This window comes from Callorhinus ursinus, unplaced genomic scaffold, assembly GCF_003265705.2.
Source record: "Callorhinus ursinus isolate GAN/ISIS: 27379988/994484 unplaced genomic scaffold, GSC_fseal_2.0 scaffold6, whole genome shotgun sequence".
Taxonomy (NCBI): Eukaryota; Metazoa; Chordata; class Mammalia; order Carnivora; family Otariidae; genus Callorhinus; species Callorhinus ursinus.
Window position 1 is genome coordinate 58,253,618 of NW_027397068.1, and position 27,902 is coordinate 58,281,519.

The following is a 27,902-nucleotide window of genomic DNA, read 5'->3' on the forward strand; positions in this document are numbered from 1 at the left end:
CAGAAAATGCCATACTAGCAGTTTAGCTCAGCGAAGATAGGATTCTCATTGTGCCTCTCAGCTCATTGCCACATTTCTATATTTTTACTAAATTTTGTTTAAAAATCAGAGCAACATGGCACAGGCCAATGAGAATATAGTAGAATACTGAGAACGTGGTCGAGCTATGGGAATATAAGTGGTTAAGGAAGCATCCCAGGCCAAGAAAGCCAGATAAACCAAAGGAATTTGACCAAAGAGAGAAGATGCAAGACAACATTAAGAGTTGGAACTGTGTGAGGGGAGAAGGCAAAGCCCCACCTGGCTTTTGGAAGGGGGAGGTGCGAGGAATCTTTAAAATGAGGCTGCTGATGAACCCACAAGGGGTGAGCAAACAGAGCAATGACCTTCAGGGAGAAAAATCAGGAAGTTCAGGAATCTGTTGTGTATTGTAATTTTAATAGAACATATATCCTTGAGTCTAAAATGTTTTCCTAGGAGTATGATCGCTGGAATGCTTCCTCAAGTTGACTATAAACACCCTGAAGTGTAGATTTTACTGAGAAAAAAGTGTCAAATGATATCAATATTTTTCCCACAGCTCCAGAAAAAAAATGTGTCCACAAGCAAAATTCTATCCTTGAATTGGCAACACGAGTGAAATGGTTCATTTTCTCTAGGGGAATGTATTAGTGACTTCTCTGATGTGTTTTTTTTTTTTTTTTGAAATTTCAGTAGTCTGGGTTCTGATGTAGGGCTTTGCTTTGGAAGTTAAGGAGAAGGCAAGGACCTTCCCATGGCTCTCTGCTCACTCAGTTAAAGTAGCTCTCATTCACTGAGATTCTGGCTCTGCAGCAGCTGACCTCCAAATGGGGCAGTTGGTAGGAATAGGGGATGGACTTGTGGAAACATATGGTAGGATTGGAGGCCATATCCATATGGTGGTTTTTCTATAAGGATTCCTCAAAGTCTTGTGAGCTTGCATGTCTTTCTTTCTACATTGTTATGGATTGAATTGTGCCCCCCCCAAATTCCTATATCAATCCTAACTCTTGATGCCTCAGAATGAACTTTATTTAAAAATAAGGTAGTTGCCGGTTATAACGGCATAGAGTCAGCCCCTAATTCAACATGACTGGTGTCCTTATAAAAAGGGGAAATTGACACAGACACACCCAGGGAGAACACCATGTGGACATGAAGGCAGAGATTGGAGTGATGCTTCTACAAGCCAGGGAGCGCCAAGGATTGCCAAGAAAGCAGAAGCTAGGGGAGAGGCATGGTACAGATTTCTTCCCACAATCCTCAGAAGGAACCAATCTCTCAACAGCTTGATCTCAGACTTCTAGCTTCCAGAACTGTGAGAGGATCTATTTCTGTTGTTGAAGCCATTCCGTTTATGGTACTAGAAAATGAATAGGTGTATTATCTGTGCTTTTTGCCTCCAATTCAGTCTGCAGTCACTGAGGGCAGGGACTACATCCTGGGCATATCCAAATTCTCATCACATAGAACAGTCTCTAGCACACTTAGGGGGACCCCCAAATATTTAAGGAATAAATAAATAAATCTGTTGATTTCTACCAAAAAAAAAATATTTGGATGTCTCTCAAGTAGGAGAGCATATATTCTATTCTCTCAATTCTCAAACTTACTCCAATTTAATAATTTTGACCCTAGATTAAGTTTAGGGTGGCTTCCCCTGACTAATTCCTTTCCCCAGATCCTCCCACTAACCTCCGCTGAAGCATCTCTGTATTTAAAAAATTAAACATGACAATTTTCGTAGTATGTACAGACAAATGAAATTTTTAATACCACTGGTCTAGGAAAGGCTTCACTTACATTAAAATTTATATAGGTTGTATTAAACATTTGGCTAAGATTGTCTTGAGGGGAGAAAAGCATTTTTTTTACGGATGGACAAATAAAGTCAAGGATTCATTTCAATATAAAAATGCTTCCTCCTTGTAGAGAGATGTTTTTGAGTAAATAAAGAGCATACGTGGACAATTTATTTAGACAGAGCAAAGTGATGGCTTATCCAAAACATATCCATAGATGTAGACATTTACCATCTAGATTGTGCAAACATAGCTCTACAAAATTGCAGTGATAATGTGAATGAACTGAGACAGCTTTGAACTGTAAGTGAAAATGCAGGTTGTTAAAATTGTCAGCTGTAAAACATTCCTTCATAAATGCAAGCAACAAAAATATGCCAACTGGCCAGATGTAAAAGCCTCAGCATCTATTTACTTGAGGTTTCACTTTTGCAACAAATGGTTGAAAAGCAGAGGGAAAGGAGCTTCCTGGGGACTCTGAGAGGGTGAGGTCACCTGGAAGAACACAGAGAAGAGGGGAGAAATTCTGGGTCAGGTGGAAGGGATGTATCCTCTGTAGTAGTTCTCTGAACCCCTAAGTTAGACATTTTTTTTCTGAAATCTTGGATCAACTAAAATACCCTTATGCCACAATAACCTCAAAACACTTCCAACTCAATTTATCTTTTGTGTTTCAGTTCTTGTGGTTCTTTGTGTTTGTTTTGTTTTATTTCTTTCTTAAAGAGGGAAATGAGGTACACATATTTCCATTAAATTTTTGGTGCGGTTACACATATGACGGACAGCATGGTTTTACATAAAACTTCCATCTGAAAACCCATTTGCTTGAATTAGGGTTGTTTTAACTGGAGTTAGATGTTTTGCTTAAATATTTAGATTTTGTAAAATGGCTGCACAAAAGCTTTTATGCTGAATTACATCTCTCCATGTGCAGTTAAGTAAAAAGTATTTCCAGAGTACAGGGATGGTTATCTCCACTGTGGTCAGAGGAAACTCCTCAGTGGCTTCTCTCTACGGTGTTCGCCACATATGATTTCTGTCATGCTCGTGCTAATCAGAGGGACCAGACTCAAATCTGTTTCTAAGACATTCCAGATTTCCTCTGCTTAAAATGGCGAACTAAAATTTTTAAGATTTCTTACTACATTAGCATTTAAGAAAAAATTCACTCAATTTAAGACAGTATCTTGAGAAACCTAAAACCAAGCAAAAGGACTTGGAAGGAAAACGTCTTCTGACCATGATGGTCAAATGTTTGTGGTGTCTATTTGATAGTGCAAGAAGCGAAATAGAACTCCTTGCTTTTCCTTTTCCCTGATCTAACCTCTGTTTCTAGGAATAAAAAACAGAAGGGCATTTTACAGCTCAGAGAATTCTCACTTAACAACTTCAGCTGGACGGGGTCCAAAATCTGGCTCTGGTGTGTAAAATTACTCTTTTAACTGTAGGTGAGGACATTAACACTTGCCTTTGCCAGTTTCAAGCAGATATATATATATATATACACACACAGTATACCCATAGATATTTACCTTTGTAGGGTATTTATTGTTAGAAATGTCTTTTATACCCTTGGACTATAGGTGTATTAGTGTGGGAGACCATGATTCCATACACTTGACTCCATGTTGCTTATTTGGTCCTATTGATTTATTTTCTAAGCATGACAGACATATTGAGACGTACACAATCTTACATAAGTAGTTCAAAAAACTTTTACAAAGGGAAAACATCTGCGTAACCACCACTCAGAACAAGATATCAAATATGAGCAGGACCCTAGAAATCGTCCTGCATCCCCTCCATGTCCTTACCCCCTCAGAAGTAACCGTTATTCTGACCTCTGACCTCTATCACTGTAGGTCAGTGCTGCCTGTTCTTAATTTCTGTAGAAATGAAATCATGCAACACGTACTGTTTTTTTTTTTTCTCTAGTTTCTTTTTGTTCAGCATTGTGTCTGTGAGGTTTGCAGCTACCTGTGGTGGCAAGTGGCATTCATGTGTTCTTTTTCATTGCTGTGTGGAACTCCATCTTGTATATTTTAAAATGTATTTCCCGTTCTGTTGCTGATGCACTTATGAGTTATTTCCAGTTTTTAGCTATTAGGGATAATGCCTCTATGAACATGTTTATAAATATGTTTGGTGCACATGTATGTGCTTGTGTGTCTAGAAGTAGAATTGCTGGGTTTTAGGGGACACATATGTTCAGCTTCGTGGATACTGCCAAACTTCGTGGATACTTTCCAGAGTAGCTTTAAAGATATACATTCCTGCCGGCAGTGTTTAAGAATTCCAGTTATTCTGTATCCACACCAACACTTTATGGTGTCCATTTTTGGGATTTATTTTGTTTTACTATTTTTGTTTAGCTCTTTGGGGGTATGCAGTAATGCTTCTTTGTGGTTTCAATGTGTATTTCTCTGGTCACTAATAAGGTCAAATTTTTAAATTTTCTTATTGGCCATTTGAGTAGCCTCATTGATGAAGCACCCATTGAAGTCTTTTGCCATTTTTAAAAAGTTGGGTACTCCCCCATTTACCTTCTGATTGATAGGAGGCTTTTTTTTTTTAAGAAGTCCATTTTCAGATATGTATATATTACTAATATATTTCCTTTTCTATAGCTTATCTGCACTGTTTATGGTACCTTTTGATCAGTGGAAGTTCTCTTTTTTTTAAAAAAGGTTTTATTTATTTATTTGACAGAGAGACACAGTGAGAGAGGGAACACAAGCAGGGGGAGTGGGAGAGGGAGAAGCAGACTTCCCGCTGAGCAGGGAGCCCGATGTGGGACTCGATCCCAGGATCCTGGGATCATGACCTGAGCTGAAGGCAGACGCTTAACGACTGAGCCATCCAGGCGCCTGATCAGTGGAAGTTCTTTCAGTGAAGCTTAATTTATTACTCTCTTGCATTACTGTATATGCTTTCTATTATCCTTTTAAGAAATATTTACATAATCCAAGGTTATGAAGTTATTCTCCTATGCTGTGTTCTAGAAGTTTGGTCATTTTGCCTTTCACATTTATGATCCATCTGGCAATGATTTTTGTGTGTGGTGTGAGGTAGGAGTGAAAGATCATTTTTTTCTCACATGGACATCCATTCTTTTGCCCAAAGGATAGCAGTGGCTGCTTTGCTATAAATCAGGTGACTGATCCTATGGGAGTTTGTGTCTGGACTCTTTTCTGCTCATTTGGTCTATTAATCTATCCTTGCACTTATGTCACATTTTTTTTAAATAAAGATTTTATTTATTTGTCAGAGAAAGGAGAGCAAGCGCATAAGCAGGGAGAGCGGCAGGCAGAGGGAGAAGCAGGCTCCCTGCTGAGCAGGGAGCCCGATGTGGGACTCAATCCCAGGACCCTGGGATCATGACCGGAGCCCAAGGCAGACGCTTAGCTGAGTGAGCCACCCAAGAGCCCCTGATGCCACATTCTTTTAATTACTGTACTGTAAATTAAATCTTAATATCTGATAATATAAGTCCTCCAACTTTGTTCTTCCATATTATTTTTATTCATCTTGGCCTTTTGCATTTTCACTTAATTTTAGAATCTGCTTGCCAAATTTTACACAAAACTTTTAGATTATTAATTGGAATAACGTTGAATCTATAATCAATTTAGGGAGAATTCACATTTTTCAATATGGTACCTTTCAGAACATAGTATTTTTCTCCATTTCTTTAGGCCTTTATTAACCTTATCTCAGTAAAGTTTTGTGGTTTTTCTTTGTGGTAATCTTGCTCATCTTTCATTAGCTTTATTATGAGGTATGTGCCCTGTTTTTAGTAGAGAGCTGCTTCTAGTTTGTGTAGAAGCAAACTCTTCCTTTAGACTCACACTCTTAAATAAAATGTTAACAGAGAAACTCTATTTTGAAACTGAAGAGAGGAAGTGCCCTTGCGCCTTGAGGAGGAGGTGTGGGGTTTTTTGTTGTTGCTGTTGGTTTGAGGTAGGTGAGAGGTAGTATGTCTTGTCCAGATGGAATCTTTGGAACATCCTTAAAAGCAGCAGATGTGTGTGGGAAGAATGACAGCAGACTGACTTACTGCCTTGGGTAATTGCATAGTTGAATGAAGAAACCAATGCATATTTTAAGTATCTGAAGCACATTCACCAATGTGAAATGAATGCCCATTCTAAGCCAATGGATTATATACTGGTCCTACCTTCCTAAGTCTTTGATTTACCTTCACCAATCACCAGAGATTAAAAGTTGTAGAATTACCGATCAAAATATTCTCAAGGTGACTGAGTAAGGAATAAATTTGTTGAATTCACCATCAAGCGTATTTCCCATTAAATTTTAAAAATCTTCAAAATTTAATAAATCATGCATGAGTCAGAGCTACAGTTTCAGAGTTGAAGTCTCTTGGAATTCTGATTACTTGCTTTATTTTTCTTCCCTTTTGTAGTCACACTTTGGGAAAGATTATTTCTTACTGAGTCCAGTGTCTCAGCTCTAACTCACTTTTCACACTAGCTGGTCTCTCCTAAAGTCCATTGAAACTGCACTCATCTTTGAGACACAAAGACCTCTTCATCGTCAGATCCAGTGAAAACGTGTGCACTTCAATTTCTTTTCAACATTTGAGGTTACTGAAATATTCCTTCTCTGTGGAACTGTTCTTCCATGGTCTAACTCTTCCCTCTCTGACACTCCCTCTCAAGCTATTTTTCAGGCGCTCTGTATTCCATAAATGTGGGTATTGCAAATGGCCAGCTTCAGACTCAATGTTTTCTCGTTGTGAACTCTCCTTCTGGGGGAGCTCGTTCACGCTCACAGCTTCAGCCACAAATCACTATTCTTGAAAGACCCTACACTATAAACACCTATGTCCAACTGTCCGTTGGACTTCTCTGTTAAAGTGCCCCCAATGACACCTTAAATTTAAGATGTCAAAGGGGGAAACTTTTTAGCATGCTCTGCATCTCGGCAAATGGCACCCTTTCTGGTAGGCCTGAAGGCTGGGGGTGGTTGTGGGCTCTTCTTTCTCCTTTCTGCCCCCAGAGCCAGTGGCCGCATCCTGGCTATGCTCCAGTCTAGGTCCTCCTTTCTAGTTCGACTGCCTTTTTTTCTGTTCTCACTCCTGCTTACTTAAATAGCAGCCTCTCTGCCTTCAGTTATCGTCACTCTCCAAACCATTATCTGTTCTCGGAGCCATCTTTCGAGAATGTGCTACTCCTCTGTTTAAAGCTCGGCAATGGGTCTATTTGTCCTTTAACATAAAAGTAAAACTTCTTCATATGGCTTCAAAAGCTAGTCTTCAAGCTCCTCTGCCTTCTCCAGTCTCACCTCTTGACATTACCTCTTTTTCACGTGACATACAAGTTATCCAGAACTACGTGCCGTTCCTCCCATCACTGCCTGCCCTTCACAGACGTTGCTGCTTCTTCCTAGGATGGGCACCCTGCCCTCCTTATCCATTGCTCTCTTTTGGGGACTGCTTCGTATTCATCCTCCAAAACTCAACTGAGATATGACACACCCTAGGGGGGGAATATTTTCACATCCTTCCCCACCAGACTGGATAATATTCTATCACATTTAAGTATTTATGTTGATCATCCCACTCTGAACTTCTTGAAGGCAAGGAACATGCATTTCATCTTTACATCTTTCCTCTGTGCCTGCTCTTATAAACAGGCACTGTGTTAGGCAATAGGTTTGTAAAGATTACGGCATCACTTCTTCCCATGGGCCTCTCACAATATAGAAGGACAGAAACATGAACAGATAATTACTGTGTAATTTGGTGAGTGTCACATTACAGGTATTTTTTGAAACATGGAAGAAGGAGTGCTTGATTCTGGATCTGAGAAAGTTCTATTTAAGTATACACAAGGGATCTCCAGAGAAATAATGTGTGGAGAAACAATCCTCCAAGATTATCTCCAGGAAAATTCCTGGCAAATTCATAGCCAGTTTTACCAGATGCTGTCCAGAAATTGTTCATTCAGATCTCCAGATGCACAGAACTGCAGGGAGGCTAAAATATTTGCCAATGATACCTGAACATGTGAATAAACAGTAGGTGGTTTGGTTGGAGAGAGACACACATTCAGCTTAGTTGAGACTGGAAAGAATTCATCATCTTATTTTGTGTGCCCAGGAGCTCTCTGACAAAAATTTCTAACCCTAATTGAGAAAAAAGTCCATTCTGACTTTGTAAATGTTTGCCTTTATGGTGAATAAGAAGAACCTAACTGCTTGAAAGGCCCAAACTCCTTTTTTTTTCCACATATAATTTTAAATCCCAAAAAACAATCCGGCAAAGTGGGATCTTTACATTTTGGTTTCTGTCCACTCACATCCCAGGAGAGGACACTTCATGGTTGATAGCTGTTTCATAGGCAGGTTACCAGGCCTGAGGGGTAATGGCCAGAACCTCGTGTGGTTTAGGATGAATCAACACTTGTAGCGGTCAAAGAAGGAAGCCGAATTCATGTGGCCGAGGCAATCTAGTCTTTATACAGGATTGTAGTAGGGGACACCTATTGATACCTATAGACTTGAGGGACCATGACTGGGCTTCAGGGAGTTTGGAGAGTCCCTAAAATTCCACGCAAAATTGAGTCTGTGCATATAAGGAGAAAGGCTATAATTTTCATCATGTCCTTAAAGTTCTTGTAACTCAAAGGGCCACTGGTCTACACACTTTGGTTTATGTTTATGTTTATTTATTTATTTTGTAATCATGTATTGAGGATTTAGCTATTAGTCGTTTTGCTCAGTGCTGATTTACTGTTGTGATGTGTGTTGCACGGATGCGTGGAATGATTCAGATTCCAGTTAACATTAACGGAGAGCCTACATTCCAGGTGCTTCCACATGCAGAATCTCACTTAATCTTCAAGGTAAATCTGTGGAGTCATGCTCTTACAACCATTTTACAGAAGAGGAAGCTGAAATTCAGAGTATAAAAGAACTTGCCTAAGGACAAGTGACTCAAACAAGTAGACTGGACTTAAGAATCTAAAGCGAGGGGCACCTGGGTGGCGTAGTCAGTTAAGCATCAAACTCTTGATTTCGGCTCAGGTCATGATCTCAGGGTTGTGAGGTTGAGTCCCATATGGGGCTCCGTGCTGGGCGTGGGGCCTGCTTAAGATTCTCTCTCCCCCCCTGCCCCTCCCCCTACTCCCTCTCTGCCTCTCTCTCAAAAAAAAATACACATATATAATAATATATATAATAAATATATAATAATATATATAAAGACAGAGCATTATACTCCTCCCTGTGAAGTTCACAGTCTTCTAGAGTATACAGACAGAAACAACACCTAAATACAGTGACATACATGCAAGGATAGAGGAATATACAACATACAATCTTAGCACCAAGGCATATAGGGTCACTCCAGCTGTCAAGGCGAGAGAGGAGATGGGTCTCCAAGGATGAGTAATGGGAGAGGGGCGGGCTGGACTTAGGCTGAGGTAAAAGCATTTGTAAAACACACCCCTGTGAGCTAGCCTTCTGCTTGGGAAAAAATGCTAGTGGTTAGGAACAGTGAGCACATAAATAAGTAAATAAATGAATATCAGAGAATGAAAAGGCACACGTCGGAGAACCAAGTTCTGCCCTGTGTGTTTCCACCTCAGTTAACTTTATCTACAGTTCCCTTCCAGAAACTAGCCCAGGCTATACAGGTAGCCACAATTTAAAATAAGTTTTTAGAAATTCCCCCCCCCAAAAAGAAATTCTTCCCCAAACCTGATTGAGTAGGTGTGCTCCTCATCCTCTGAGAAGTGCTAGAAGGACATTTTGATTCTGTAAATTCTCTTAGGACAGAGTAGTATTGTAAACATTTTCTTAACCTAATTTGATTGCAAACAAAATCCCAAGCCTAACAACCAACCCAAACACTTAGGTAATGGCTTCAACCTATTTCATGGCCCCAAAGAGCAGGAAAGTTAGTTGGAAAAGTATATTTTCAAGCTGAGCTATCAAAACATGTATCTGTTTTCAAAAATCTTACAGGGATAATAAATTTAGTACCTGGGTTTTTTTCCTCCCAAAAACAGCATAGCTAGTTTAAAACAACACTAGATAATTCCTAAGGGGAAACGCTGTAAGAACCTTTGACATAATTAGTCGATGCTTTCGCTTGCTGTTTTAGTTACACATTTGCAATAAGTTCTCAGAAATATGAATGGAAAATCTTCTCTGATTCCACTTTCAGTATGTGGGAAAGAAAATGCACAAAGGTGGGAGTGGTGGCAAAGAGAATATGAGCAAATATGAGGCCAGCACTATTTTTATTTTATTAACAATTAGACATAGTGAATTATAATTTGAGTAAAATGTTTAGTCTGTGTGTATTTTTCCACTTATAAAAGTTTGTTAGAGACTACAATCAAATTTTCAATGAATGTCAGCTTACAGGTGCTCGACCACTATACACGATCATCAATTGTTTAAAGTATCCTGGCTAAAAGATTTATTTTTAGATCATTATTTCTTTGTACAAATGTTTTACGTAAATTTGAGATCATGCTGTATATAAAATGCTTTTCTGTGCCTGTATTTCTTCCTGTGTAAAACCAGAATTATTGGAGCCCCTGGCTCATAAGGTTGTCGTAAAGATGAAATTAGATGGGTTAATATTGTGCCCAGCACGGTGCCTGACACTCACCCAGCATTCAAGTAATAGTAGTTGTTGCTGTTGTGGTGATGGTTACTTTTCATTACCATTTTTTATACTTGATTATCTATCTTAAACATTTTCTCAAGTTGTCAACTGTTGTTCAAAGACATGGTGTTTCTCAGATATATAACAGTCCACTATTCCCTCAAGATTTAAGTAATGTCATTTTGATCAGTTTAGCAATTTCCAGATTGTTGTTTCCTTTTTTTTTCAGTTTGTTAATAGTATAAACTCCACTGAAACAAATGTTTTTTATCCATAAGTCTTTGTGACCAAGTAAGATGCATTTCTAAATGTATTTTAAAGACTTTTGATTCTTATGTCCAAATTACATCCCTGAAAGATTCTACCGATTTGGAAATGCCCACCTGTATTACAGTGTTTAAATAAGAATTAAGTAAATGCAGAAGAATGTGGAGAAATGTCAGAGAAGGCTCTAAGTTTCAGAGCCAGAATATTTGCATTCATTGTACTGTAGGAGGCAAGACAATTATATTATGATGTTTAATTTTTCATGTTTAAAAGAAGCGTTTGTGTGTTGAAATAAAAGCATTGCATTGAAGTTGAAAGGCCTGATTCCTGCACTGGCTGATATAGGAATAGACATAAGCTTGAAGTCACTCTACCTCTCAGAGTTACACACTCACAATTTGTAAAATTGTGATATAATGTGTGTCTTAAAGGACTTTTGTGTGGCAGTTAAATAGGACTGTGCATGAAAAGCACCAAACAAAGGTCCTGGCACATGACAAGCACCTGGGGTTGACCACAGTGTTATTGATCGAGAGTGTAATTTTTGTTGAAGAGCAAACCTTTACCTTCCTCAGTTACTGGCATCTGTAGATTATATACAGTAGTAGAGTTCCCATTAGGTGTCTTGGCTGCTCCATGCATGAGCTGAGGACAGAACTCTATTACCTTTCAGCTTGTACTGTTAACATTTTTGATTATCCTGGTTCGGGTTAACTTGATGTAGTTCTGTTCCTTGACGGAGCATACATTTGGTTCCTGTCTTGTTCCAAGCACTGAGCTGTATCATTGGTGATACAGTAATGAATAAAATATAACTTTGTCCTAGATAGGTTCATAATCTAGACAGGAAGTCGTTAGCATTTTTTTCTGGATGTTCTTCTTCTCTTTATATTTAGTGAACATTTTTTGGTACTCTTCATTTGCGCTGTGCTCTGGTAGGTATTTGGAGTTGAAAGTAAGCAATGATAAAACCAGGCCCCGCCTCAGAGATGGTAGGCATCCTGGATGTAGGCTAACTGGCATTCTTGGTACAAAGAGTATGGACTTTCAGTCAGAAGGTCTGGGTTCACATTTAGGCTTCAAAATGTCCTTGTTGAATGACTTTGAGCAAGAAAATGGAAAGAAGTAAAATTCAATTTTTCATTCATTCATCTGGCAAGCATTTATTGAGTGCCAGGGATTCAGCAATGAGTAACATATCCAGCAAGCACCTGACCTCATGGAGTCCAGGTTCCAGTGAGGGAGGGGAAAGGGTGTGAAAACTACCCCTCCCTCCCCGAAGAGAGGAATAAAGGCAGTGTTGTCCTCAGGGAGGAGGGGCTGCAGTTTTACAGAATTGCAGGGGAAGCCTCACTACAAGCTAATGTTTGAATGAGGCAAGTGAGGGGTGATTCAAGGGAGCATCAGATATAATGGCCCCAAGTTGGGGTGCAGAGGAGTTGGAGCAGAGAGAATGAGGGGGGAAATGGCAGGAGATGTGTTGTTAAGGACTTGGGCTTTTGCTGGACCTGAAATAGGAAGCTTTGGAAGGGGTTTGAATAGAGTGACATGATCTAACTTGTAACAGCCTCATTCTGGCTGTTGTATAGAGCAGAGGGGAGAAGACCAGAAAAGCAGGGTGGTCAGATGGGGAGGCTTTTCCAACAAACCAAATGAGAATTGGTGGCAATATAGAGCGTGAGATAGTAGTAGAAGTGGTGCACCGTGTCAATGGAATAAAGCAAATAGGATTTGCTAATGAACATGGGCTTGGGACTCATGTTACTATAAAGTCTGAGTTGTCATCAATTGATGTAGGAGAAGCAGACTTGTGGGGGAACACAAAGAGCTCATTTTGGGACTTGTTGAGTTTGAGTTGCCTATTCGACTTTTCAAATGCAGATGTCTAATAGACAGATGGCATTCAAGCGAGAGGCCACAGCTAGAGATGTCAGTGTGGGAGTCATTATCAGAGAGATGGTATTCAAAGTAAGACACTGGGTCAGATCTCTGCAGCTGGAAAAGAGAAGAGGTCCAGTGATTGAGCCCTGGGGTATACCAGCCTTTGGAGGTGGAGAAGTTGAGGAAAAAGCAAAGAGATGGAGGAGTGTCCACTGGGAAAGATGAAAAGGAAAACTTGCAGAACAACCTATGTGGAAGCACATTATGGGTCATAAACTACCATATAGGTGATCATGAGGCAACCATTGTACACTTTTGAAAAAATGTAGTATATCATGATATCTTGTGCAAGATTTGATTGGGGTATTTTTCATGTATAGCCTTCACCCTGCTCGCTATGGTCACTGCCAAAAACCCATCTTTTTACTAAGTGATGCCCTGATGTCCTCATGACATGAAAGATTTAAAGATTTTCTATCAGGAATGGATTCAAGCACAAGGATGTTTGGGTGCCCCGGGAGCTGCTTACATGTGGCCCTGTGCAGAATGTTCCATGATAATATTCAAGCAGAAATAGTGACCTCAGCCTCTAAACTTGCTACGTAAAAACACTGATTCAGAAAAGCACAAAAGGAATTTAGGTCCACAAAGATTAAAATATTGTTAAAATGGATGTGTATGTTATTTACAATATGCTCTCAACATTAAGGTAAGACATACCGTTGGATTTAAGACACGGGCCAGGTTTTTGTCATTAAAGACACCTTCCAGAAAATAGTTTGTGTCAGCTTTTGTCACCTTGTATGTGTAAAAAGCTTTTCCATATGTCACCTATATTCATTCAATTGACAGAAATTAGCATCATGAGGACGTTATGCTATATGAAATGAGCCAGTCACAGAAGGACAAATACTACTTGACTCATTTCTATGAGGTATCTAAAATACACTCATAGAAGCAGAGTAGAACAGTGGTTGCCAGGGGCAGGGGAGAGGGAAATGAGGAGTTGCTAATCAATGGGTGTAAAGTTTCAGTTATGCAAGATGAATAAATTCTCGGGACCTGTTGTACACATTGAGCCCATAGTTAACAATACTTCAGGGTACACTTAAAAAAAATCTGTTAAGAGGGCAGATCTCATGGTATTAGTACCATGATAAAAATTAAAAATGAATAAAAAAAGGAAATTTAGTAGCATAACCCCAAAACGTACCATTTATGTTGCCTTATGATTGATAGTGTTAAAAAGTAACTGAATTGTAAGATCCCAGGATGAGTTTTTCAACAACGAGGAACTTGAGAGACCCAAATAAAAATCATTACCAAAGCCACTCCTATACAGAGCTTCTGGAGAGTGTCCCGAAGAAAGAATTTTCATAGGACTTTGTCCTTATCACTTACCAACAAATTTCTAAGATCATGTCTGGGAGCACTGTGGCTACCAGAGGATCCTAGCTTTTGCCCATATGTGCTTAATTTAAATATCAAACACGTCATAAATCTTGCAACATACATCCTTAAACTAGAGGTTATTTAAGGCTAATGAAAGTATGTAAGAATTTTCATAGGATGTGGCCCTCTCAAGAGATATGCATCAGTGGGACAATATTTGGGTGAGTGGAGTAAAATTTATTTCCAAGTAGTGGGTAACAAACACTAGTCCCAAATGCACAGGCAATTTGTTCTGATTGCAGTAGATGTACACTGTAGAAGGGAATGGAGTTGAGGCTCTGGTGCTTCCTTGTAGCCTGAGAGGCAGTGTGGGTTTACAAAACTGTGCAGCTTTCACTTAAGATAAAGAGAACAGTTTTGTGTCTGCAATGGCTTATGCATACTTTGGGCTTAGTTATCTAAGTGGTGTATTCCTGCCTTTATCCATTGTTTGGAATTTGGGGCTTCTGCTTGGCTCTAGAGGCTTGGATAGAGGCATTCATCCCTATCTGTGAACCCTAATCAGTGAACAGATTGGTGTGCTGAGCATAACACAGCATAACAAAGGAAAATAATGCCACTAAAAGAAAGATTTTTCTGATTCTGCATTTGGGGAGATTTCATTCAGGATATCTTGAAGTCACAAAAGAAAAGTTGGGCTTTGTAATGTTGACTAAATATTCTGTCCTGGGCTCAGCATCAACAATGGATTTTTTTAAAAAGTAACTGAGGCTGATGTTATATATACGACATGTAAGCTTCCTCATGGACAGTCTGTGAATTTGACGTAATTTGTTGAACACCTTTAGATAATATTTTCAATTCAACTCTCGTGTCCCCTATTATGATAGAAAAGATGGATAGATTAGCTCTTATTTGTCCACCATATTCTCTAGCATTCACCAGTTTGAAACATTAACCTTTAGCTGCCACATTCTGATCAAGAGAGTTATTGACTAAATTGAACATCTCAGGTTATATTAAGAATGAGGTGTATGTATTTTTCAGAGTATCTGATCATTTTATAACTTTGTATTTGCTGCAGACTGAATGTTTGTGTCCTGTCCTTCTGCTACACCCCCCAACCCCCTCCCCAACAATTCTCTGTTGAATTCTGACTCCCAGGGTGATGGCATCTGCAGGTGAGGCCTTTGGGAGGTGATTACATCAAGGGGGTGGAGCCCTCATGAATAAGATGAATACCCTCATAAAAGGTTCCGGGGAGAGGAGAGGTAATTCGGGGCAAAGATGGTGGTCTGGGAATGGGGTTGTCACCAGTACTTGATCTTGGACTCCCCAGCCTCCAGAACTGTGAGAAATAAATTTTTGTATTTTATAAGCCACTTCTAGTGTATGGTATTTCCTATACCAGCCCAAACAGACTAAGACAACATTACCTAAAGCTTTTCTCCCAAAGAGGTTCCTTACTCTTTTTTCCCTTCTCTCCTTCCCCTTCCACCCTCTCTCTCTTCCTTCCTTCATTACCTACAGGCAAGATTGCCATAAATAGTCCCTGTTAGCTATTTGGAGAAACTGTGAGAACTACACAGTGGCTTAGCACTTGTGGTTAGCAACCAAGACTTTGGTTGTACCAAGTCTTCACTGTGCAAGTGTTAACTCTCATAAACAAGTAAGCATTTGATTTTCTACTGGCAAAACCTTGTGGTAATTATTTCAAATAATATTATTCTTAGTGATTCTTATTTAAACAAAAAAAAAACTAAAAAAAATCTTATTCAGAAGCACTTAGAAATTTATAAACAGCTTTTTACTAAATTTAGTATACCCAGAACAAGATAGTTTTCCATAAAGTTGATTTTCCTAGCTATCTTTAAAATTTAGTACAAATTTATACTTTCTAGTTTCTAACAAAAAGCTGATGATTTTTGTTATTCTAGTGAGGAAATTATTGCTTGTTTTCAAAATTATTGTACCTTATGAAGCAACATAAGATATGTACTTTCTGTGTTCTGAGTTCTTAGAGTTCTATTTTTATCTCTTCCCGAATTTATACTTCTTAATTTTATTTGACTTTTTGATGTGTGGTATTGAATCAAGTTCTCTCAGAAGTTTCTGGATGAATACTGTTTTTAGAAGAAATGTATATTTTTATTAATACTTGCTAGAACTTTTCCAGAGGATTTTGGATTTTCTTGCTTTATTCCATCCATAACAAAAGTGATGAGACTAGCTTTATCCCTTTGTGAGGTATAAATCAAACTAATGTATCAAAATGATATACACTCATCATTTTTTTGTATTGTTCTCTCCATGTAGAGTTTTGGCTATTGATATTTCCCTCTATTAGCATTTAAACACACGCTTTACTTATGAGAACAGAATGTGGCAAGGTCAAAAGAAGATGCATTACTTTAATGTAATTAAAAGGAAAGATGCCGTTGTTTATATTTCTATTGATGTAGGACACTCAGTTACTATTCATTGTTTTATAAACATGTTTTATATTGATATACTTCATTGATGGATTCCCAAAATGTCTCTGATATTTTTTTTAAGATCAATGTTTGTTTTTTGACTCCAATCTCTTTTAAATTTTTTTTGTCCCCAAATTTACAATAACATAATTAGTACATGAAATTCACTCCTCACAATACATTTTGTCCTCAACTCTGCTGATCTTTATCTCATCTAGTCTGGAGCTTGGTGCCATAGCCACCCTTGGATCTCATTGTCATCGAGAACGGCTCGACCTCTAACTCCTTCTCTGATCACAGTGTCCCATCTTTCAGTCCGTTCGCTCCCACCAGACAGGTGACCACCCCCACTGGGCAAAGGACTCCCATTGTCTCTCTCTCTCTCTCTCGACTTGTTTTTCTCTAACCAGTCTAAACCCTGTGATCTGCCTTTTCTTACTCATCTCCTGATACTCTCACTGCCCTAGTGTCTTGCTGGGCTTGCCTTCCAAACCCTCAAACCCATTAGGTCCAATTTGGATGAACTATAACTAGGGTGCCAAGCACAATTGCAAACAAATAGCACAGCAGTGCAGGTCAGTGGAAATGCACTTCTGCCCGCACCTTTCTTAAGGGGCCCTCCTTGCATGCCATCTTTCCACCAGTCCCAGGTTAGGCTCCCTGCCACCCATTCAGCTGTTACCACTGTTATTAATTCTGTAATTGGCAGATGGGTAATAATACTACTTGTTGTGGTATGTTGTGGCAATCTCAAGGGTTGCAGTATTGAGTTAAAGCCAAACCCTCACCTCACTGGCCTACAAGAGAGTCAGGTATTTATTAAACAGCAACACTATTGATGATTTCATTATACTTGAATCAGGTGGTAAGTAAAACAAGGTAAAAGGTGACCTGAGCTGTGTACTGGGAAGGGAAGAGGGAGGTCTAAGTCGGCTGTGGGTGGCATTTTATTATCATTGTCTTCTCCTTGTAGTTTTACCACATGTGTATTCCTGGGCTAATACTGTGGATTTTTATTCAGTTCTTTTAGGACTTTATTTAAATAATATCATAGCTTTTCCATCTTCTCCAGCTTACTTTTATTGTTCAACATTATGCTTGAATGATTCACCTATGTTGATACAGGTAACTCAAGGTAAATTATTTTTACTGCCATGTATTATTCTTTTAATACCTCTGTTTATTTATCCATGGTTGTTTGTGCACATTTGGGTTGTATTCTATTTTCTTTATCATTACAATTCTGAAATGAACAGGAAGGTCATGATAATGACTGGTTAAATTTCAACACATAAACAAAATTTCATTTTGGCCATTCACTTCAGCCTTCTCTGTCTAACACAAGTATCACAAATTAGTAGCAAAAATAGACCACCTTGAATGTTCTACCATATTTAAAATGTTAAAATAATATCTCCATTGGTTTTCCTAATTTACTCTCTATGAAAGATGACATAAAATAATTAAATGGCCCAAAGTCAGGAGGTAGGATTCATGTTGCCAGACTGAATAATTAAAATCAAATGTTCATCCCTGATTCTTTGGTGTTTCATTAGAATAAATGAAACCATGTCCTCAGTGCTATTAAATACCAATGAAGTCATGGTGAATTAAATGACTATATTGTTTCTCAGCTCCAGATTCACTCTGTAATATTGGCTCTTCCATAATGGACTGGACTTTTTAAGCATTTCTCCTTCACTGTGACGTTAAGTAGAGGGTGCTGAAGGACGTTGCACAAGGAAGGGGTTTTTGCTTACTGGTTCCAGCTGGAGAGGAAGATGTCTAATATTGCTTCTCCCCCCGCCACAGGCAGGGGTATGTGGATCCTTAGTGACCACATCCTTCTGGCCCTCCCAAGAAGGGCATCTTGTGCTCTAGTGTTCTATATCATCTTCCATACTTGGTATTATCAGACTTTTCTGTGTCATTAATGAAATTATAAAATGTCTTTAGGGACTTTAATTTTGTCTGAGATTTTCATTGTCACTTAAGTTGGATGATGGGAAGACTTTTTTTGAGCACTAGCTTCATACTTTCTTAAACTATAAGGGCTCTGGGATTTCATTAATATTCCCAATCTAGAGGTAAATATTGTGGAGTCCTACATGAACTAGTGGACAATAGACATGAAAAGAATGATTCCTCTTCTATTTGTCAGGCTCTGTAAGAGTAAAGTTCAAAATGATATATTAAACTAATGAATATGGTAGAACACTGGCCAATTGGAGCAAATACTGGCTGAGAGGGAGTGAGATCTCTCAAAACGATCCAGAAATTTTTGTCTGGAAGATCTGTTTCTGAAGGCAGAAATCAGTATCCAGAAACAGAGAAGCGCCCTCATAACTATGTTAACCATTCAATTCCCTGCCAAGTAGTTACCTACAATTGTATAGACATAGCCTTTATGTAGACTCAATGTTAGATCAAAATCAATAGATAATCAAATATTGAAAATAGAAACTTCTAAGAACAAGGGTCATGTCTTCATATCAGTTTTATTAACACAAGTTCACATGTATTTGTATGTGTTCTTAATATATATAACTCATTTTATTATGTACAGATTATGCACAGGTTATGTATGATTATCTGATTCTATATCATCTAATCAATTAAGATCTGATTTGGTCTTAATTCAGTTCAAGGTCCTTTTTAATGTAGTTTTCAGATTTATCTAGCTCTTTAAGGATTACGTTTGGCATTTAAATCATCTTCTGCTGAAATGAGTAAAAAGGTAGTGGGATAACATTTTACAATGTTAGGAAATGTAATGCACTCCAGAACAGATTTGTGTTAAGACACATTTTTTTCAGTAGTTGTTTATCACTATTATTGTGCTTAAATCTAGATATCATGTATTTAACAGATGTAGATTCCACCAGATTAGAGGTTAGACACTTCTAAGCACATTCCCATTTGTAGCTCAACACACAATCATTTCATAGCCCACGTTTCTGCATTACTAGTTCACTCTAAGTGCTTTGTACACAGTGATCAATAAATATTTGTTAAATAAATCAATGGTGTGTTTAATTCAGTGTTCAAAAGGGATTCATGCTAATATTAATAGTTTAAAAAATCTTTAAGCCTACACAGGTTTTGAGTAGCTCATAGTATCAGTGAAGTGAAGTGAGAACACCCGAGGGGAATTTTCTCTCATTATTTGCAGATTTGAATGGAGTCTCTGGAAAGGTCCCCGCTGTACTTTTAACAGGCTGTTGCTGGAACATGGTATGATTGCACCCATTACTTTGTGAAGCATATCCAAATGCCTTCTTTGGACAACTGTTCTCCTTGCTCCTTATATATTGAAAGCAATTCTGTGATATTGTAATGAATTTTGTTGACAAGCTTTCCTTTCTGAAGCTGCTTATCGAAGTGTGTTATTTCTGACTGAAAAGCTTATTTTTCTTTCTCTGTCTGAATGGATTGCTTGCCAGTGGTGACTTATGGCTTACTTCATCGATTTTCAGTAATGAGATAGAGCAGTATGAGGTAAATGTCTGTGTACATGGGCAAGGATTCTAAATCACATTCTGAAAACCACGGACCTGATGATGCAGTGAGTCCATCTCCTCAAAAATGTTTGTGGTGAAGATTTCTTGAAAAACCCTGGGCTTCCAGTACATCCCTTAAATGGCAGATTTAGAAAAACAGAGTTAGAGTCACTAGCGAGAGAACCATATTGGCTTGTTCAGGGCCAGGTAGTAGAGGAAAACTCACCAGCCGGTGCATGGGATGGGTACAGTCTCAGTAGATGAGGGAGGCAGAGACAGCCTGTGGTAGTTTTAAATGCATTGATTTCTCTACAAAGTAGCATCCAAACATGTAACTGATTGCCACCTCTCTGTAGCTGATGGACTTCTGGGGCTGTAGAATTGCTACCGGTATTCAGATGTCTCAGGCAAGGAAGGCACTGGAAACAAATGTGGAATGCACTCGTTTGACTTCATACTGAGTCACTGTCTCATGGCGCTGAAATACTTTGGGCATTCACTCTTGATCTTAATATAACAAGAAGAAGGAATTATGTGCTATTAACAAATATGATGTTTGTGGAATAGAGGGAATTCCTTGAAGATTGTGTTTTATACTACTGTTATTTTTTGGCCCTTATATCCTTTCCACATATTCACTCTTTCAGTCAAATTCACTCTTCATTGAACACAGATATTGCCATGAGCTGCTTTCATCTTCATCTAAGTCTCCCTTTAATTAATGCTGTGATCCTCATATAGGGGCCTCCTCCAGGCCATCCCTTATGACACCTGTAAATCTTATTGCTTTCTTTCCATCTGTTCTTCCCAGTTTTCTTTCAGCCCATGATCCACATCACTCCAGTGTCCATTGTTACCCCTTAGAGTTCCGTCTTCTTGTTTCTTCTGTCTACCATGTGTAAATTAACTTTAAAATAAGCAATATTTTCGAATATTATGGCATTCTTTATGTTAATCTTATGAAATCCAATATAATCAAAACATGGTACACAATACATCCACGTCATTGGAAGTCTTACTCCCAATGGTCAAGACAGCCATACTGTGGTCTTTAAAAATTCATATAAGCAATGATTTGCATTTCTTACTTAAAATACTGCTTTTCCTACTTTGATGCATTCTTTGTTCTTGCCTGATCTTGGCCTGTTAGATGGAAATGTAAATTAGCCCCTAATTATAGTAATGACATAACCTGATATACAGACTAAAGTTTGGGATAATTACATATAATTGAGGACATTGAAGATGATCGAATGAAATGAAATAAAACCTATTCTGGATAAATCATATATGTTGGGGAATAAATGGTAGAAGTCTAACGAATTTGCCCTATGCTAGAAACAGAATTGAAATAGTTTAGTGCATTCCAGAGAAAAAAGGAAAATAATATTAAGTTAATTTACTGAAAACCAATCATGGGTAAGAAAAGATAAGAATATGAATGGAATTTGGGTACATTTCCACACTTGTGGAAATGAATCCTAAACCTAAAATGACTCAGTAAATAATCTATTATTTCCTGACAGAGAGAGCTGAGGGGGTGGAGAGAAGATGCAGAAGGAATTATTCAACAGTAGAGAACATTCTAAAGGAACAGATACTAGAGTGAGTTCAAAATATCCTGGGATTTTTTTTTTCATTCTGATAAATTCCTATTTATATTTCTTGGAGAGATATGGTACATTTGACCACTTCATTTCTACACGTGATACAAAATAATAAGAGCAGCCAGCCTGCTAAGAACTCAAAGCCAGATGGTGTATATGTGTGTCATGCTGAGTTGATGGTTTGGAAATGCCAGCTCTGCAGAATGGCTGGAGCCAAATAATGCTTCAAGGTAATCCTACTTAAGATGCACTTGTGCATCTCCATCCGACTTCCCCAATCTTAAGTTAATGAATTTTAAGTTGCGGTGGACAACATATAGGCAATAGACTAAAATGTCTCTAATGTGATTTGTTGGCTGTCAGCTCAAATCAAATTCTAATAAAGTAGCAGAAATCTAAAGTGTTAGTTTAACAGTATTGGCTGACTGCTTAAGTGAGTCATATAAGTAAAAGTCAGTCCATGCTTCTCCCTAGGGAATGGTGGACTGTTCTATAATTTTTAGGGATTATCTTTTGAAAATTAGCCATTGTGAGTTAAAAAAAAAATACAAACAAAAACTAACAAAACCTAACAATTTCCTCTCAGTCTCCTGATGGTTGGAAATGAGGAGAAAATCATTTTGTGGTACTTCCTTTCCCTGACCTCCACATGCTCATTGCAGAAGTCTTCCATAGCAGTTCAGATGAGTTTGGGGAGCCATACTGGGGTCACAAGCCACGGAGAGCCAGTGAAGAGGTCTACAGACAGGGACAGGCTAGCTACCAGGTAATGGTGAGGGGACTGCTGTGTCAGATGACACCACTGGGTAAGAAGATGGATCAACTGTAGAAGGGCTTAAGACTTCATAATACAATTGATCTTACAAGTTTGGCAAGCTCTTATTTAGACAACTACATTTATATTTGCAGAATTACTTTTGTTTCTCTCTTTTCGATTGTTTCTCACCTTCCTTTTTTCCCCCTGCATTTTAAGGTTTCTCCTCTCCTTTTCTTTTAAATCTTCATAAAAGCACCTGTTTCCCAAGAATCAATGAATTATTTATTATTAAATTATTATTAGACATTTACTGAGTAATTTAGCCCCATATTAAATCAATTTTTGCTTTTTAAGATCATTATGCTTTCTTAAGGAATTACCTTTTTATCATTATGAAATGTTTCTCTTTATTTTTGGTAACGTCCTTTATCTTGAAACCTACTTTTTGATATTAATATAGCTATTCCAGCTTTCTTAAGATTGGTGTTTACATCCATTTACTTTTAACAAATCCATATCTATTGACTTAAAGTGCTTTTTGTTTGTGTTTTAAATGCAGTCTGTCAATCTCTGATATTAATGGGAGAGTTTAAACCATTTGTATTTCATGTAATTATAGGCATTATTGGGTTAATAATGAGATCTTACTTTTTTTTCTGTCTTGTCTAGTCTTTGTTCCTTTTTCCCAACTCCTGACTTCTTTTGGATTACCCTAAAGTACTGTTGGTATTCCATTTTATTTACAGTATTGGCTTATTAGTTGTGATAGACAGAATTTCTAAATTGGTTCCCAAAGATGCCCTACTCTAACCCTGAGAACCTGTGAATTAATGAGATATAACTTCTCTGACTGAATTATGATGTATGGCACAGTTGACCTTAAGAAGAGGACATTATCCTTGTGGGCTTGATCTTATCACATGAGCCCTTAAAGGCAGAAAGCTTTTTCAAACTGATGGCAGAAGGGAAAGTCAGAGAGATCTGAAGCACAAGAAGAATCTGGTATCTGTTGCTGGATTTGAGGATTGGGGGGTGGGAGCTGGTACAAGGGTTGGAGAGCAGATCCAAAGAGCTAAGAATGACTGGCCAACACATAAAAAGGAAGTATGGTCAAAAGGGACTGGATTCTACCAACAGCTAGAGTGAGCTTGGACGCTCCTTTCCTTGAACATCCAGATAAGAACTCTGCTTGACCAATACTTTGATTTTGATGGCATAGAAGCCAGGCTAACCTGTTTGGACTTCTGACCTACAACTGTGAACAAATAAATTGGTGGTGTTTTAAACTGTTAAATTTGTGGTAATTTGTTATGCAGCACATACAACTGATGCATTAGCTGAAGATCTCCATTTTAGCCTCTTAGTGGTTCCTCTAGGGTTTATGGTACACACCTTAACTTATCACTCTCTGCTGCCAAATAATATTATGCCGCCTTATGTAAAATTAAAAACTTAACCTATGCCTTCCATTTCTTCTCTCTTTCCCTTTGTGCTGTTGTCATAATTTTATTTCTAAATATGTTTAAATCCTCACAATATGTTCTCATGTTTTTGCATTAACTAGTCAACTATCTTTTCAAAAATAAAATAAATTAAAAATTAAATCTTTTATATTTTATCCACATATTTACTATTTTTAGCAATTATCATTGCTCTGTATAGATTTGAAGTTGTTACCTGGTATTGCGTTTTCCATTCCTTTGACATTTCTTGTGTGAAAGTCTATTGACAATAAATTCTTTCAGCTTCTGTTAGTCTGAAAAAGTCTTTCACCTTTGAGAAATTTTCCCCCTTATAGGGCTTTAAGGTATCATTTCATTGATTTCTGGCTTGTGTTGTTTTACTTGAGAAGTCTGTGACATTTCTTTATTTTTCTGAATATGATATATCTTTTTCCTCCAGTGGCTTTTTTTAAGATACGATTTATTTATTTATTTTAGAGAGAGAGCACATGCGTGCATGAGTGGGGGAAGGGAGAGAATCCTCAGGCTGACTCCCTGCTGAGTGCAAAGCCTGATGTGGGGCTGGATCCCAGGACCCTGTGATCATGACCTGAGCCAAAATCAAGAGTCGGACCCTCAACTGACTGAGCAACCCAAGTGCCCCCCGCTCCAGTGGCCTTTAAGAGTTACAGATTTTCAGCGTTTGATCGTATTATGCCTTGATGTGGTTTTCTTTATGTATACTCCATTTGTTTCATTTCTTGGATCTGTAGGTTTATAGTTTCAATGAAGTTTTGGAATAACTTCAGCCATTATTTCTTCTAATAACTTTTTCTACCTGCCTCCCTCTTTGCTTCTTTAGGGCTCCAATACACATAGGTTAGTCTGCTTGACATTTTCTCACAGTTCCTTGAGATTATGTTGATTTTTAAAATCTTTTTCTTTCTCTGATTCATTTTGGATAATTTATATTGCTATATATTCAATTTTTAAATTTTTCTTCTGCAATGTCTAATTTGATATTATTTCTACCCAGTGACTTTTAAGTTTCAGGCAGTGCCTTTAATTTTTAAATGTTTGGTTTGGTTCTTTTTTTATTATTATTATTTTATTTTTTGAAGATTTTATTTATTTGAGAGAGAGAGAGAGAGCTCAAGTGAGGGGGGAGGGGCAGAGGGAGAGGGCGAAGCAGACTCCCCACTGAGCAGAGAGCCCAATGTAAGCTCAATCCCAGGACCCCAAGATCATGACCTGATCTGAAGACAGCTGCATAACCAACTGAGCCACCCAGGTGCCCCCAGTTTGGTTCTTTTTAATGTCTTTTTTATTTTCACTCATTATTTTCATTTAATTTCTTGAACTTACTTTAATTTAGTGATTTATATTTCTGTCATTTTGAATTTGTTTTTATTTAATTGGTTTCCTCTTGGTTAAAGATTTTTTTACTTCTTGGAAAGCCTAGTAATTTTTTATTAGATGTTGAATATTATAATGTTAGATATTGTTGAATGTTTGGATTTTGGTATATTCCTTTAAAAATTGTAGAATTTCGTTTTTGCAAGTATTTAAGTTACTTGTAGATTGGCTTGAGGTTTTTCTTTTTTTGCTTGTTGTTAAGTATTGTTGGGGTGGATGTAAAGTAGCCTTTATTTGAAGGCTACTTTAGCATCACTATTTAGGTGATATACTTCTTAGGTCTCTACTGAATGCTTGTTGTAGTCATTAAGGCCTCTCTGGTCAGAACTTGAATAACTCTCTATTCTGAATGAGCTCTGAAAATTGTTTAATCCACAGCTTGTGGTATGTAGAATAATAAAATGACTTTAGGTGATATTCATCATTGTATAATCTCCTCCCATGGGATTTTGGTAGATCCTGTGAATACAGCCACTCTGTAATTACATTACGTTATGTGGCAAAAGGAGAATTATTCAAGGTGGGCCTGACTTCATGAGGTGAGCCATTTAATTAAAAAAAGAGATTTACTTGGCTGATTGCAGAGGAAAAAGTTCAATATATGAAAAAGCTGACTTATATATTTAGTCCAAATTTCTAGTTGTTTATAGTGGGAAGGCAACTCTGGTAGTAGTTACTTGATCATGAAATTTTAAAATTCACTTAATTTGGAGCTCACTAAATCTGAGGAAACTGAGTTAGAAGGAAAACAACTGAAAGAGACTAGCCAACTACGTCCCCCAAATATGAAAACCACTCTTTTTACCTTTTATTTTTAAGTTATTTGGAAATATTTCATAATAAGGAAGTACATAGAAAATAATACAATAAACTTCTATACACCTAAATTATCAATTTAAGAAATAAAATATTATTGATAACAGTTGAGGCCTTTGTGTCCTTCCTCCAGTCTTATCCTTCTTTTTTAAAAAAATATTTATTCATGAGAGAGAGAGAGGGTGAGCACACAAGCAGGGGTGGGCATAGGGAGAGAGAGAAACAGGCAGAGCAGACAAGTGGGCAGGGCTTGATCCCAGGACCCTGGGATCCCTACTAGCTCGGAAGGCTAACGCTTAAATGACTGAGCCACCCAGGCGCCACAAGTCTTATCTCTTTGTAGAGGTACCTGAATTTCGTGCTATTAATTCCATGCATTTCTTCATATTTTACTTTATATACATGCATCCTTAAAATAATCTTTACATTTTTTTGAAACTTATTTTAATGCTGTCAAAATGTAGCATTTTGGAGGGTTCCTTTTTTTGTGTAATGTTTTGCTGTGAGAATGAAAAATTGATATGTACTTAGAGTTCCACTGTATAGCACTGTTTATTTATCCAGTCAATAATTGAGACATATAGGCTGATTTTTTGAAGCAATGAATGCAGAAATTAACTTTTGTGTGCATGTGACAAGAACACATGTATGAGAGTTTCAGCAAGGGAATAACCTCTGTAATGAAGTCACTAGATAATAGAGTATATGCATCTTTAAGTCACTATATATTGCCAAGTATTCTTCAAAGGGGTTGTCCCAATTTGCATTCCCACCGTAGGGTTTCCAGTTGTTCTACATCCTTATAACCAGTGGTATTGTCAGAGTTAAATTATAGATAATTATATGGGTGAGAAATGCTATCTCATTGTCATCTACATTTGCATTTCCCTGGTAATTGATCATGTAGGACACCTTTTAATATGTTCACTGGCCAAATTGGCATGGAGATTATTATTCCCCAGCCTGGTTACTTCCAATTTCTCAAAAACCCCTTAGGGTTGACATAAAGATCAAACATCTAAAGTGATAAGATATGGTATGGAAAGTTTTCCTAAGTGTGAAATTATTCCCTGAGTCATTGAAATTAATTCTGGTCATCACAACATGATTCTTGCCAACCCTTCAGTTGGACCATGCTCAGTTATGGCAGACTCAGCTTCTCCCACTCTGGTTTTTCTGGTTGTAGAAAGAATAACAATAAACCTCAAGTCACTGAAGCTAAAAGACAGGCTAAGTTATAAGAAGGAATAGAACATCATTCTAGATAAGACTGGCTAATCATGGCAGGATTTGGTGAGCTTGGAAGACCACAGTGATTGTATTATATGTAAAAAAAAATCTTCAGGATTTGTTTGTTTGACTAAGGCCAGCAATGGCATCTCCATTATTCAGAATTTTCAAAATGGCTTAGATAAGAATTTGAACAGAATGATGGGCAATCTGAGTGTGCCAGTGCTATGCTAAAGGATGGAACCACAAAGTTTTGAGGGTCCTTCTTCCCTTTGTTCTGTGCCTCAGTGAGGAACTCATCCACTCAATCACAGGTTCAATCACAGGTTCTTTCCACTGCCAACATGGACATTTACACAAAACTTTTTTTTGTTTTCTAAAGAGGTAATGAGTAAAATTGTATCTTTTATAAATATACCATCAGTAAATAATTTCTGGTAGAAGAAACCAGAAAAATTACCCTGAATCTATTCTTGGTGCTAAATGGATATCACTTTGAGCACAGGGAATATGCTTTCTGCCCTTTCCATAATTTGAATTATCATTTGCTAAGCTATATGACAGTATGCTTCCTGCCTCTCCTCACAACTCTGGATCATCAATACCTTTGCCCCCACTTTAGGAATTTCACAGATTACTCAACTGTAGTGTTTCAG

General features: G+C 37.8%; 1 protein-coding gene across 3 annotated transcripts in view; it reads left to right on the plus strand.

The window, feature by feature from the left end:
* AIG1 (androgen induced 1) overlaps window positions 1-27,902 on the plus strand; it is a 254,629-nt gene that overhangs the window by 20,310 nt on the left and 206,417 nt on the right. The window lies entirely within an intron of this gene.